This window comes from Doryrhamphus excisus, chromosome 21, assembly GCF_030265055.1.
Source record: "Doryrhamphus excisus isolate RoL2022-K1 chromosome 21, RoL_Dexc_1.0, whole genome shotgun sequence".
Taxonomy (NCBI): Eukaryota; Metazoa; Chordata; class Actinopteri; order Syngnathiformes; family Syngnathidae; genus Doryrhamphus; species Doryrhamphus excisus.
Genome location: NC_080486.1, coordinates 1,877,779 through 1,889,867, shown reverse-complemented (window position 1 = coordinate 1,889,867; position 12,089 = coordinate 1,877,779). Strand labels below are relative to the sequence as shown.

General features: G+C 46.7%; 1 protein-coding gene across 1 annotated transcript in view; it reads left to right on the top strand.

Moving 5' to 3' along the window:
• The window catches only part of stau2 (staufen double-stranded RNA binding protein 2), a 61,996-nt gene that overhangs the window by 48,732 nt on the left and 1,175 nt on the right, over positions 1–12,089 (top strand). The gene's annotated exons all lie outside the window — the stretch shown is intronic.

The window sequence follows — 12,089 nt, the reverse complement described above, 5'->3', positions numbered from 1 at the left end:
ACTAGTTACGACTGAGGTGTCACACACTCCTGCGGTTTGTGTAAACACTGTGTGTGTGTGTGTGTGTGTGTGTGTGCGTCATCACAGCAACTCAATGATTGTGTAAATAAAACAAGTCTTTTGCATGCCTCGGCTAACGAAATTACTCGTGTTCTTCCGTGACTGTTTACAAATGAAAACTTGGATGTTTTGGTTCTTCACGTACCCGACAAAGGCAGGGTTAAGCCCTGCAAACCGAGCGTTTGATCAAGTGGAAAGTATTGGGAAACAACTGCATAATACTATCGAAATAGTAGTAGTAGTAGTAGTACAGTTTTTTACATACCAGTATACTAGTGTAGTGGTACACGTTGCTGCCTTTCATGCAAATGCTGTGACACAGCCGGTCAGGAGAACCAGAACACAGAGGGGGAGGAGAAACCTGGTGTGGCCCAGCAAGGTGCACTGTATTCGGGCACATGCTCCGAGCAGCTGGTGTCATCCCACGGAGGTCTCTGGCTAATATTTATCACTTACTTCGTTAGGCTAACAATATGGTGCAGTGTCCTTCCTCTTAAAGTGCATAATGTACAATTAACCTCGGGGGGGTTGGGGGGGGGGGGTTAGAGGAGAATTATCTGGCACTCCTAGTTTTAAGCATTCCTGGAGTTTATTATGGAAACAGTTTTTGGAGTTTTTTCAGAAGGCTTTATAGGCCGAAAAGGTGTGTCCCATTACATGCATTCTTAGTTGCCTCTTTTTTTTAGCTGTTTTTATATCTGTAGAACACATGTTCAAGTCTCACATAAGGTTTGTGGATGATGTATGCAAAATGTAGCTTTTAAGATGCATAAGCCTGTGCAACTTCACCGTGGAAGGCCGTGCACACGAACGTGACGGAGGGGCAATGACCGCTGAAACGATGCGATTAATCGCGCAGCCTCGCTGAGTGACCGCTGAAATGCTGTGATTAATCGTGCAGCCTCGCTGGGTGAGATCAACTAAACATTCCTTGCAGTGGACCACCTTTCTGATTTGGGACATTGTCTCGAAATTTCCTCAAACGAAATCTCATTCCTGTTTTCACGGTCTGTGTGTCCAACACAGGACCCCCCCCCCCCCCCCACACACACACTCGTACACACACACCTCCCCAGTGCCCACTGAGTAAATGTGGAACCGTGTGAGCCTCCAGGAGGACTTTGAAATGAGACATGGCCGGGACATCAGAGGATTCTGCCATTCTCAATGAAGCTGGCTTGATTTATAAGAGAGACAGGACTGGGGGGGGCGGAGTGGGGGGGTTTCTAGAAGCACACAAGGCTATGAGGTCTTCCATTAGTACCCTGACCCCTGTTTCATGCGACCAGCCACCGCATGAGAGAAGAAGAATGGATGGATGGATGGTGGACATGTGGGGGGGTGGGGGGCAGGGGGGGGGACTTTCTCCCTTTCTTTTTAACGTAGAAAGTCTGCTATTTGCATTTTCAAGTCAGGGCGGCAGAAATGAGAAACCCAAGCTTCCATCATTTGTCAGCGGCCTGGGGAGTCCCGATCCTTTTTCTCTCAGGCCTGCCCCCCCCACCCCCACCCCCACCCCCACCCCCGACCCCCTCCTTCACTTTTACGGTCCTCCTTACAGTTTTACCATCTGCAATCCAATTAGTTGGCTCTTAATCAGGTGTTAAAGTGCAGCACCTTCCTGGTGTTTACTGTCTGTTTGCAATGCTGTAAAAAGGTGTGAGGTGTCTCATAAAAACATGCCCACTGAGGATGAAATAGTCCCCCCCCCCCTCGCTAACGGCATCGGGAGCAAAACACATGCTTATGGATGAAAGGATGTACATAGTTTAGTAGTTTTAGCTTTATGATTAGGTGGCAAGAGTCCATTAATGGCAACTTTTTTTTAGTTTGTAATGCTTTTTTTATTGGTAGTTTTCCAAATATTTCAACCTGTCTCAAGTCTTTGGGAATTTTCTTCTTTATTCCCACAATATAATGACTTTATCCCAACCAAATTTTTCATCAATTAGAATTTTTGTTTTTTCATAATATTACCACTTTTTAAAAATACTTGTTCTTGTACCATTATTTTGTAAAATTACTGCTGTTTTTTTCCCTGTTTTTTTTTTTTTTTGCGGTTCGGCGGTCGAGTGGTCAGCTCGCAGACCTCACAGCAAGGAGACCAGGGTTCAATCCCACCCTCGGCCATCTCTGTGTGGAGTTTGCACGTTCTCCCCCGTGCATGCGTGGGTTTTTTCCCGGGTACTCCGGTTTCCTCCCACATTCCAAAAACATGCTAAGTTAATTAGCGACTCCAAATTGTCCATAGGTATGAATGTGAGTGTGAATGGTTGTTTGTCTATATGTGCCCTGTGATTGGCTGGCAACCAGTCCAGGGGTGTACCCCGCCTCTCGCCTGAAGACAGCTGGGATAGGCTCCAGCGGTAGAAAATGAATGAATGAGTTTCCTTGTTAAATAATATTTTTAGAATGTCATGGCAGGTCTGCTTGGCTCTTCTGGTCTCCAGAAAGGTCACGTGATCTATCGTCATGTCTCATAACATTCCTGACGCCTCGTGACCACGATACTACATAACTCGTCTTTCGATCATTTTGGACTAATAAGACATAGCCTAGCACAAACCTTGTCTCTCGTCTCCAAACGAAGAAGGTTCACTCTGTGCATTGGTTCCATAGAACAACGGCATGAACGGAGTGATGGCTTTTGTCAGATGGGGCCCTTAGCATACACACACTCAGAAGAGTGGAGCCTCGTTAGTAGCAACACAAAAATATCAAGTTTGCAATATATCGTTTTGTTGTTCGTAAGATCTGGTCTCATTCTCGTAGTCCCGATCTCGTCTCGTGTGTCCCGTGACACCCCCGCTGCAAACAACACAATACTAAACATGTCTTGTGTTCCGTTTTGTTCCTCGGGAGTGTGTTTTTATTCTGACCATGCCCGAGTCCGTTGGCTTGCTCGTCACGTCATCCCCCTCGCCGCTCGCAGACTTAATCCATAACATTGCTTTGCTCCTGCCGAGATTCCTCCCTCGGCTTTATTGCTCTTCCCTGAGACCCCCGCCTTCTGCATACAAGCCACGGAACCGCACCAACATTCAGGGAAGGAAGGCCACGTATGATTTTAGCGGGCTCCATCTTTGTCTGGTTAGCGCCATGCGTTTGTCCCAACGCGCATACCTGCCAACGCCGTGCGTGGTGGAATTTATTGTTTTCACTAAACATGCTCGATACATAATCCGTCTCTGCGCCGCGCAGTGCCAGTTGCTATAGGAACGTGGAAGGCTTTTCACAACACTTCAGGCGCTCCCTTCAGTGGGTCCAGCCGACCCCCGTCGCACAACAAGTTGCCTTTCAGGGGCTCCGAATAGAAGATGCAGCGGCGGCGGCGGCGGCATCGAGCACGCGGCATAATGAGAAACAGTCATATAGGAAATGATAAAACACCACAACGGGCTTTACGGGCGTGTCCCTTGTGTGTACGAGGCCATTCGACGTCAACAGAAAAAGGATGCAGCGACAGGAAGAGGAAAGAGGGTGTAAAACGCCGACTGGCCGCGCGTCCTCTCTTGTTACCGGATGTCCTTGTCTAGCAGACATCCACTCTCGCTGCTGTCCCTGACATGGGAAATCCAACTGGGGGGGGGGGGGGATTATTGCATGCAGATGGCAGTAAAACACTTAGCTCCCTCTCACCTTACCCCGAATCCCAACTCTTCCACAGACGCCATTCCCAAGGTGCTCCTTTTCCACACCTGTAAGGCTCCCCTGTTAAATCTTGTCACCCGTTTTTGTCGAGGGGGGGGGCAGATTTTGCACACCCGCCAAGGCAGTCTAGGACGGGGGCCACACGCTGAAAGATCTTTGCTATTTTGTAAATAAGCTAATAAGTTATACTGTTATATATTTCAGGAAATAATTTGCAATATGGGCGGCACGGCGTTCTAGTGGTTAGCGCGCAGACCTCACAGCTAGGAGACCAGGGTTCAATTCCACCCTCGGCCATCTCTGTGTGGAGTTTGCATGTTCTCCCCGTGCATGTGTGGGTTTTCTCCGGGTATTCCAGTTTCCTCCCACATTCCAAAAAACATGCTAGGATAATTAGCGACTCCAAATTGTCCATAGGTATGAATGTGAGTGTGAATGGTTGTTTGTCTATATGTGCCCTGTGATTGGCTGGCCACCAGTCCAGGGTGTACCCCGCCTCTCGCCCGAAGACAGCTGGGATAGGCTCCAGCACCCCTGCGACCCTCGTGAGGAAAAAGCAGTAGAAAATGAATGAATGAATTTGTAATATTTTTGTCCGATTTGAGAGTCGATCCCGCGTAAATAAACACAAAGCGGAAAGGAATAGGGAGCGTCTCGGCAAAGAGGAGCTTGATAATGAAGTGGGATGCCCCTCGGGACCGATCAGTATCACTCTGCCGATAAAAGGACGTGTCTGAAGGCTGGCTATTCTTCCCACAGCGTTCCCTTTGTCCCCAAGGGCAATTGGAGTCGCCACAGTTGTGAATTCATCTCCCTGCCGGAGATGGCATGATGATCCGTGCAGGTGGACATGATGGGATGTTTGGAATATTATCCTGGTCTGATTACTCGCTGAATCGCCCCAGCAAGTTTGGGATTAATCATGTAAGAAAATAATGGTTAATTCCCGCTCCAGTTGTGAAACATCGGAGCGCCGTTTCCTTCCCCACGAAGCATGGCGTTCCCGGTCTGTTATCAGGAAGGCTGTATCTGGGTATCATCCCAACGCTCGCCTGACAAGGCTCGTGTATGGTATGCGCTTCTCGCCCTCAGCCTTCGCCCATATGTTGTGAATTACGCCCTAGGAGGTGCCATGCTCGGCAGCTCCATGATGGGAGGAGGGGGGAGGGGGGGGGGGGGGGATAAAGCAGGCCTCTCTGGCCCAAATGACGCATGACACGGCGCTTCGCCCCGGGCCCTTATTTATGGCTTCCCATGTCAGCGAAGGCTCGCTCCCCTGGGGAGCCTCACGGACCCGCTAGCCGGGGGCCGGCCTGCGAGCAGAAACGCACACGCCTCCATCCCCGTTTGGGAATTCTCATCACCGAAATGTGGCGGCGTCCACACATGACTGAGATGTATGGCGGAATCAAATACATTTCCTCATTGGGAAGTTTGTTCAGCTGTACCAAAGCCGGCGCATGTGAAGGCCTTCCTTCAGAGGAATTAACGTCATGTCAGGCCGCGGCACACACTGCCTCTTTTATCAACGCCTCTGATGTGGGAGAGGATGTGAAATCTTGAGCGAGAGTGCGGAAGCGATTTTTGGTGAGAGCCTCAGAGTACATTTTCTCTGTAGTTCCCGAAGAGTCCATGTACATATCACACCGTATTAACAAATAGATGCGTACTCTGGCAGCGCTTATGCACACACAGGTGTTCTCCATGAGGAAGTTCCCTGTGATCACGCTCCAGGGTCCAAATGTGGGCTGAGGCAACGCAAAGGAATTTGGAGGAAGCCGAAGCCAAAGCATGAGAAGAAGCTCAAGAAGCCGATGACAAAAGGCAAACTTGAGAAAGATGTGATGAAACGGGGGGTGTCCGAAGTGCGGACCGACGGCCATTAGAAAGTTGAAATGGTTGGAAAATGTAAATGCAGGAATAAAAACAGAGAAGTTAAAATTAGTTTCAAATTTACGTGAATAAACCCGTAATATTATATTATTAGGGGGGAAAAAACTAAATAAAGTTTATCATTTTTGAAACTTAGTGTTGAGGAAGGTTAGCATGTTGGCCACACGGTCGGGAGATCTGGGTAGAAATGGCGACCAGTCCAGGATGGACCTTGCCTCTCGCCCAAAGTCAGCTGGGATAGGCTCCAGCATACCTTTTGTGACCCTAATGAGGATTGGATGGATGGATGGATGCAGTAGCGTCATTAGGCCTATTTTAGGGGAGCCTAAAATATGTTCTTAAGCCCCCCTAAATAATTTTATATTTTTTTATAGATTTTTTTTTCTTACATAAAAAAATCTGACAAATTTTATATAATAGGGCAAAATTGCTAATAAGCAATGATGATAGTAATAATAATAAGCTAATTAATAATGTAATGATTATTATTAGAACATTTTAGAGGGATAAATCCCCCCTAAAATGTTCTTTAACCCCCCTAAATAATTATATATTTTTTATTATTTTTTATTAATTTAATTTTTTTATTGATTTTATTTTATTTTTTTTATTTTAATTTTTATTTAAAATATAAATATAATTGTTTTTTTATTCGTTTTTATTTTTTATTTGTTTGACAAAATAAATTTCAGTAATAGTAATATATAGTAAATAAATAGTAATAATAATAATAGGCTAATGAATATTATAATAATGGTTATTATATAATTGTAAGTGTCGATTGTGTGTACTTGTGTACATTTAATGGTGGCCTAAAACAATTGAGTATCTTTACTAAATCTGTCCAAAAGTCCGAAAGTTATATTCCGGTTCTTGTTCCTTATTTGTTTTTTTTTTTTTTTTGAATGTTTACTACATTCATTCATATCCTGTGCATCTCCAGGGGGCTAAGCCACCCCCCCTGTCCTCAGAACCTAGTGACGCCCCTGGATGTATGAATACATGAATACTGTAGTTAAGGAAAAAGTTTGGACACCCCTCTGTGTGAAGGAATAATCAACATCAGACGATGATTTGACGAGAAGGGGGACGGGGGCTCCCCCTCCTCCCTGGTATCTATTTCTTTGCGTTGGTGGGTGGGAGGGAGAGCACTGTCACGGTTTTATGTGGCCTTTTGGAAACAGAACAATATACCCAGCTTTAGAACTTCTCTCTCTCTCTCTCTCTCTCTCAAAAAAAAAAACAAAAAAGGCACTCATTTTCCAACGTTCCGACTCCTGCCTGTTTGAAATCCACTCTGGTCATTGTTTAGTCTAGCGGACATCCCTTAGATCATCCTCATCAGAAGCCGTCCTACGAGCTTTTCATGTTGCCCTTTCACGGTCCTCCCGCTTCCCTGCAGTAAATTATGCAACTCTTACTGCTGGTGGAAATAACGTTGAATTCTCGTCCACCATTTTTTTTTTTAAGATTATCTGCATGTTTGCACCTGCGGACTCGCTCCTTCTCCCACGTTGAACGACATGCATTCATGACTTCAAGGACGTCAGCCTCCCTCCGACAATCTCGGCCTCCATCTAAAACGCACGGACGGTATTGTTGAGAGTAGATTCTCGGGGATCTGGAGCTTTTTAGTCCAAGATGGAAATAAAGCACCGTTTTTCAAAGAACGGGTCAACGGGTTAAACCTCAAGCGAGTGTCTGCACCTAAGATGAAAGCAGAAGCAGTATTGGCTTCTTCTGATAAGCCGGACCCGTCTAATATCTCACTTTTCTGTGAAGATTCGGAATAGGATGATGCTTCCGTTCAGCATTCCCGACCTACTTCCCAGCACCCTTTCATCATCTTACTAAAATACGATACACTGTATTCCAAAAGTACAATCTGGAAGGTTCAGATACAAGCATGACTCTACTGCAGTGGTTGTTTGTTTGGTCTTGACTTCCGGAAAACAGATTCCGGTTGAGTTCCATTACTTGGAAGCACTGGAAAACCGAGCATCCGGAAATAAGGCATGTGACGTATAACAAATCATTTCTGTCATTCAAGATCCAAGATGCTAATTTACTCTGGAAATCCTATGAACTGGGCGGCACGGTGGTCTAGTGGCTGGTGCGCAGACCTCACAGCTAGGAGACCAGGGTTCAATTCCAGCCTCTGCCATCTCTTTGTGGAGTTTGCATGTTCTCCCCGTGGGTTTTCTCCGGGTACTCCGGTTTCCTCCCACATTCCGAAAACATGCTAGGTTAATTAGCGACTCCAAATTGTCCATAGGTATGAATGTGAGTGTGAATGGTTGTTTGTCTATATGTGCCCTGTGATTGGCTGGCCACCAGTCCAGGGTGTACCCCGCCTCTCGCAGCTGGGACAACTGGGATAGGCTCCAGCACCCCCCGTGACCCTTGTGAGGAAAAAGCGGTAGAAAATGAATGAATCCGATTGACGGAAAATTAAGAACCACTGTTTTCCTGTTTTCCAGTGTTCCTTATTTAATTAACTGGCTGTTTGCCGCCATCGAACAGGGTCTCCGACTCCATATCGACCTGTAAAGCTCAGTGGAAGCATGGCAAGACGGAAAGGTTGATCATCGTCTTTATTGTTTCGGAAACAGATGTATTCCCTTCTCTTCCATCCCTTTCCTGTCTCTGCATCCCAAATGTCCCGATCGCTTCGCTGGAACCCAGCGGTCCTGCAGCGAGAGCTGACACAGGAGTCCCATTTGTCTGGGTCTGGTGTGATCTAACAATCCATTAGATCCATCAGGCCGACGCATCGCACTCCTGGGAGACCGGGCTTTTGTTTGGCTAAGCCGTTGATGGAATCAAAGCCTCTGTTGGGGAAGCCATTAACGGAGCAACAGGCCCCGAAAAATGAGCCGCCCCTGTCAGTCCGCATCAGGAGCTCGGCTGCAGTCGCGGCTCATCCTCAGACGATCGGCGTCCCGTTTGACTGCTGCTCGCCGAGCCTTTGAACTCGGCGCTGTGAGATAGATGGATGAATGAGCCAACGTGTGAGGCAGGCGCGGGGTGAGCGCCGCTTTATCTGAAGTCGGGGTGAGGAAAGAGGAGGTGAAGAGGGACTAATGAGGATGACTTCAGTATTTAAAGCTTTGTGCTGGTGGGCAAGTTGAAATACCGAGGACACCTACCGAGTGATCCTTTACTCTTCTTTCAAAGTATTCCAAATACACTAGTGTTTTTCTTTCTTGTTACCATAAATCATATTGAGCGTGTCCTCAAAGTGAAAATGTTGACCCCTAGGGGTGTCACAAGATATCACAAGATTAAAACGTACAAAGATTTCTCATTCACGGGGGCGATTAAAAAATAATGAGCTGGCTAATTTTGCCGTCCTCGGTGTATTGCCATGTGCAATACATGCAGGAAGGGGGGGGTTCACTCTGTGCATTGGTTCCACGGAACAACGGCATGAACAGAGCGAGCCCTTTTGTCAATCATTCATTCATTTTCTAATGCTTATCCTCACGAGGGTCGCGGGGGTGCTGGAGCCTATCCCAGCTGTCTTTGGGCGAGAAGCGGGGTACACCCTGGACTGGTGGCCAGCCAATCACAGGGCACATATAGACAAACAACCATTCACACTCACATTCATACCTATGGACAATTTGGAGTCGCTAATTAACCTAGCATGTTTTAGGAATGTGGGAGAAAACCCAAAAAAACATGCAAACTCCACACAGAGATGCCCGAGGGTGGAATCGAACTTGGGTCTTCTAGCTGTGAGGCCTGTGCGCTAACCACTTATCCCACATTACAAAAACATGCTAGGTTAATTATTCATTCATTCATTCATTCATTTTCTGCCACTTTTTCCTCGCGGGGGTGCTGGAGCCTATCCCAGCTGTCTTCATGCGAGAGGCGGGGTACACCCTGGACTGGTCCACTATACAATCATTCATTCATTTTCTACACAAAATAATTTCTAGACAAAATAAAAAGCCAAAAAGTTACCACTTCCACACAAAATAGGAGGAGAACTCATTCATTCATTTTCTACCACATTTTTCTCACAAGGGTTGCAGGGGGTGCTGGAGCCTATCCCAGCTGTCTTCGGGCAAGAGGCGGGGTACACCCTGGACTGGTGGCCGGCCAGCCAATCACAGGGCACATATAGACAAACAACCATTCACACTCACATTCATACCTATGGACAATTTGGAGTCGCTAATTAACCTAGCATGTTTATGGAATGTGGGAGGAAACCGGAGTACCCGGAGAAAACCCGTGCAAACTCCACACAGAGATGGCCGAGGGTGGAATTGAACCCCGGTCTCCTAGCTGTGAGGTCTGCACGCTAACCGCTCGACCCAGAGGGCTCCCCCTGCATTGTCCCGACAATTGGACATTATTTTCTTCCCTGGAGATTTACTCTGACTTGGGATCAGTCATCAGGAAAACGGAGCGCCACCACGACGGTATCACATCCTCAGACTAAACATGCCGCGTCGCCGTCGATGCATCAGTCCAATGGCGGCTTCTGATGAGGGCCCGCCTTATCTCGCTGGAACAATAACGCTTTCATTGGCCGCCATTCCCACAGATAGGACCCGGTGTTTGTCCTGGGCTGTGTGGGGCTTCTGGGCCGTAGACTGGCTGCCTGGGCCCTTACGCCTGCCTGTCGTATATCAGCAGCTCAGCCACCGTCAAGACTCTGATTTATGGCCGTTTTATCTCCACCCCCCCTCCTTGCCCCCGCCCCTCCCAAAACAGATGGGCCTCAGCTATTTACCTAAGCAGAGAATTGTCCCTAAAAGCCATTGAATAAATACAACACACAGGAAGATATTTTTTTTGATGGCTTTGGATTAATCGCTTGATTAATGATTGGCGCATCCGGTCGTTGTTGTGTTGGAGGGGGGGGGCGCTTAATGTCTTGTTTGGCTCTGATAAATGTGGACATTCCGGATTATAGCACGGCAGAGCATCCAAACGTGTTCTGTTCTCCTGTTCGGCTTCTGGAATCAGTTCTAGGTGGAACCCGAACAGTACAAACCCTCAGACCGGTCCTGCTGTGATGTTACGGAGCGTTGCAGATTTTTTTCATCAGTTTAATGGATTAAAGCCAGATTTTGACCTTTGCTTCCTGCAGTCGTAAACTATCATTCCTGCTTTATGTTTCTCATAATCTGACGTTTCTGAACTTTTTTTTTTTTTTTTGTGCTCACATATAATAGTTGGTATTCTCCTCCCTTGTTTATTGCATTCCTTAGACCCACGTTGGTGCTGCATGCACGTTGAGCATATTTCTTTCATAAAGATGTGCGGAAATACGTCTCCTTATGTGGAAGCGAACGTTTTGTCGGCACCGCCGGTTACCTCGCATTACAGCTCCGACTGATGTAGGTGGTCCGTGACTCATCCGTTTGTCAAAGCTCACTCATCCCATCGTGGCGCGGAACCGCTAATTCCTTATCTCCATTCTCATCAAAACGGTGATGAGTATAAACGAGACGAGCTGTGCCGTCGCTCCAGATGTACGGAAACCCGTCACCTGGAGTTTGCGTTCATTTTAAGAACACTTGGACGTAATTTACGCGGGAAAACATGTTCAATCGGCCGTTTCCTTGTCGAAAAAGCGACGTGTATAGTATAGCGAGAGATTTGATGAACTTAAGCAATTTCTAAAGAAATACTGGGAATACTGAAAAACTGAAATGCAGAGTGAATGACGTTGGGAGACGGCCACTATATGCAATCGAAAAATATGCTTTTTTTTTGGCTTCAAGTTGGACTTTTGTCTCCAGTTACATCAGACTAGAACGTACACTTCCATGCCCAGACCTGGTGGTGTCAGCTCCACTGGGAGATATATTCCCGAACTGCACCCTCCCAAGTTATGAAGTTGGGAAAACGCGAGCTCATCTGGACCTTTTGATTCCAACAGAGCAAAGGGGGGGCATGGGGGGGGTGTCAAGACCGAACCTGGATAGCATCAGATGGGCCCCGTTTGTCTCGGCACACTTAAAGAGCCTGTTTCTCCAAGTGGCCCTCAAGTGGTTTCAATTAGCGGTTCAGCTCAGCGGCCGCCCATTAGGGCGCTCAAAGTAGATACGGCGGTCTCGATCCAAAAGTCATTTACACCAAACTAAAAACACCCCCGGTTGCTCCCGATGTTGCGTGTCAAAGTAGGTGGAACAGTAAGATAAAATATGATGTACAGTTTTATTCATAGGACTTCTTGTATTATATTTTGGTTGGATGCTGTATAGAGGTAAGTAAAAAGAATGTTTGGGGTTTTTTTTGTACTAGGTCACTGTATGGCCTTTGACCCCAAAGTTGGTCCAATCCGACGCCCCAATGTGGACATGCCGTATAATCAATTTCATAATAATAATTCCACTTTGAGTCAATACAAGTAAGCATCCATGAAGGTTTTAATAATAGTCTTCTTATGAAGTGATGACACATGTAAACATGGGAATCACGGAGCTCATTGAAACTAAACCTGCTTCAATTCTTCTACT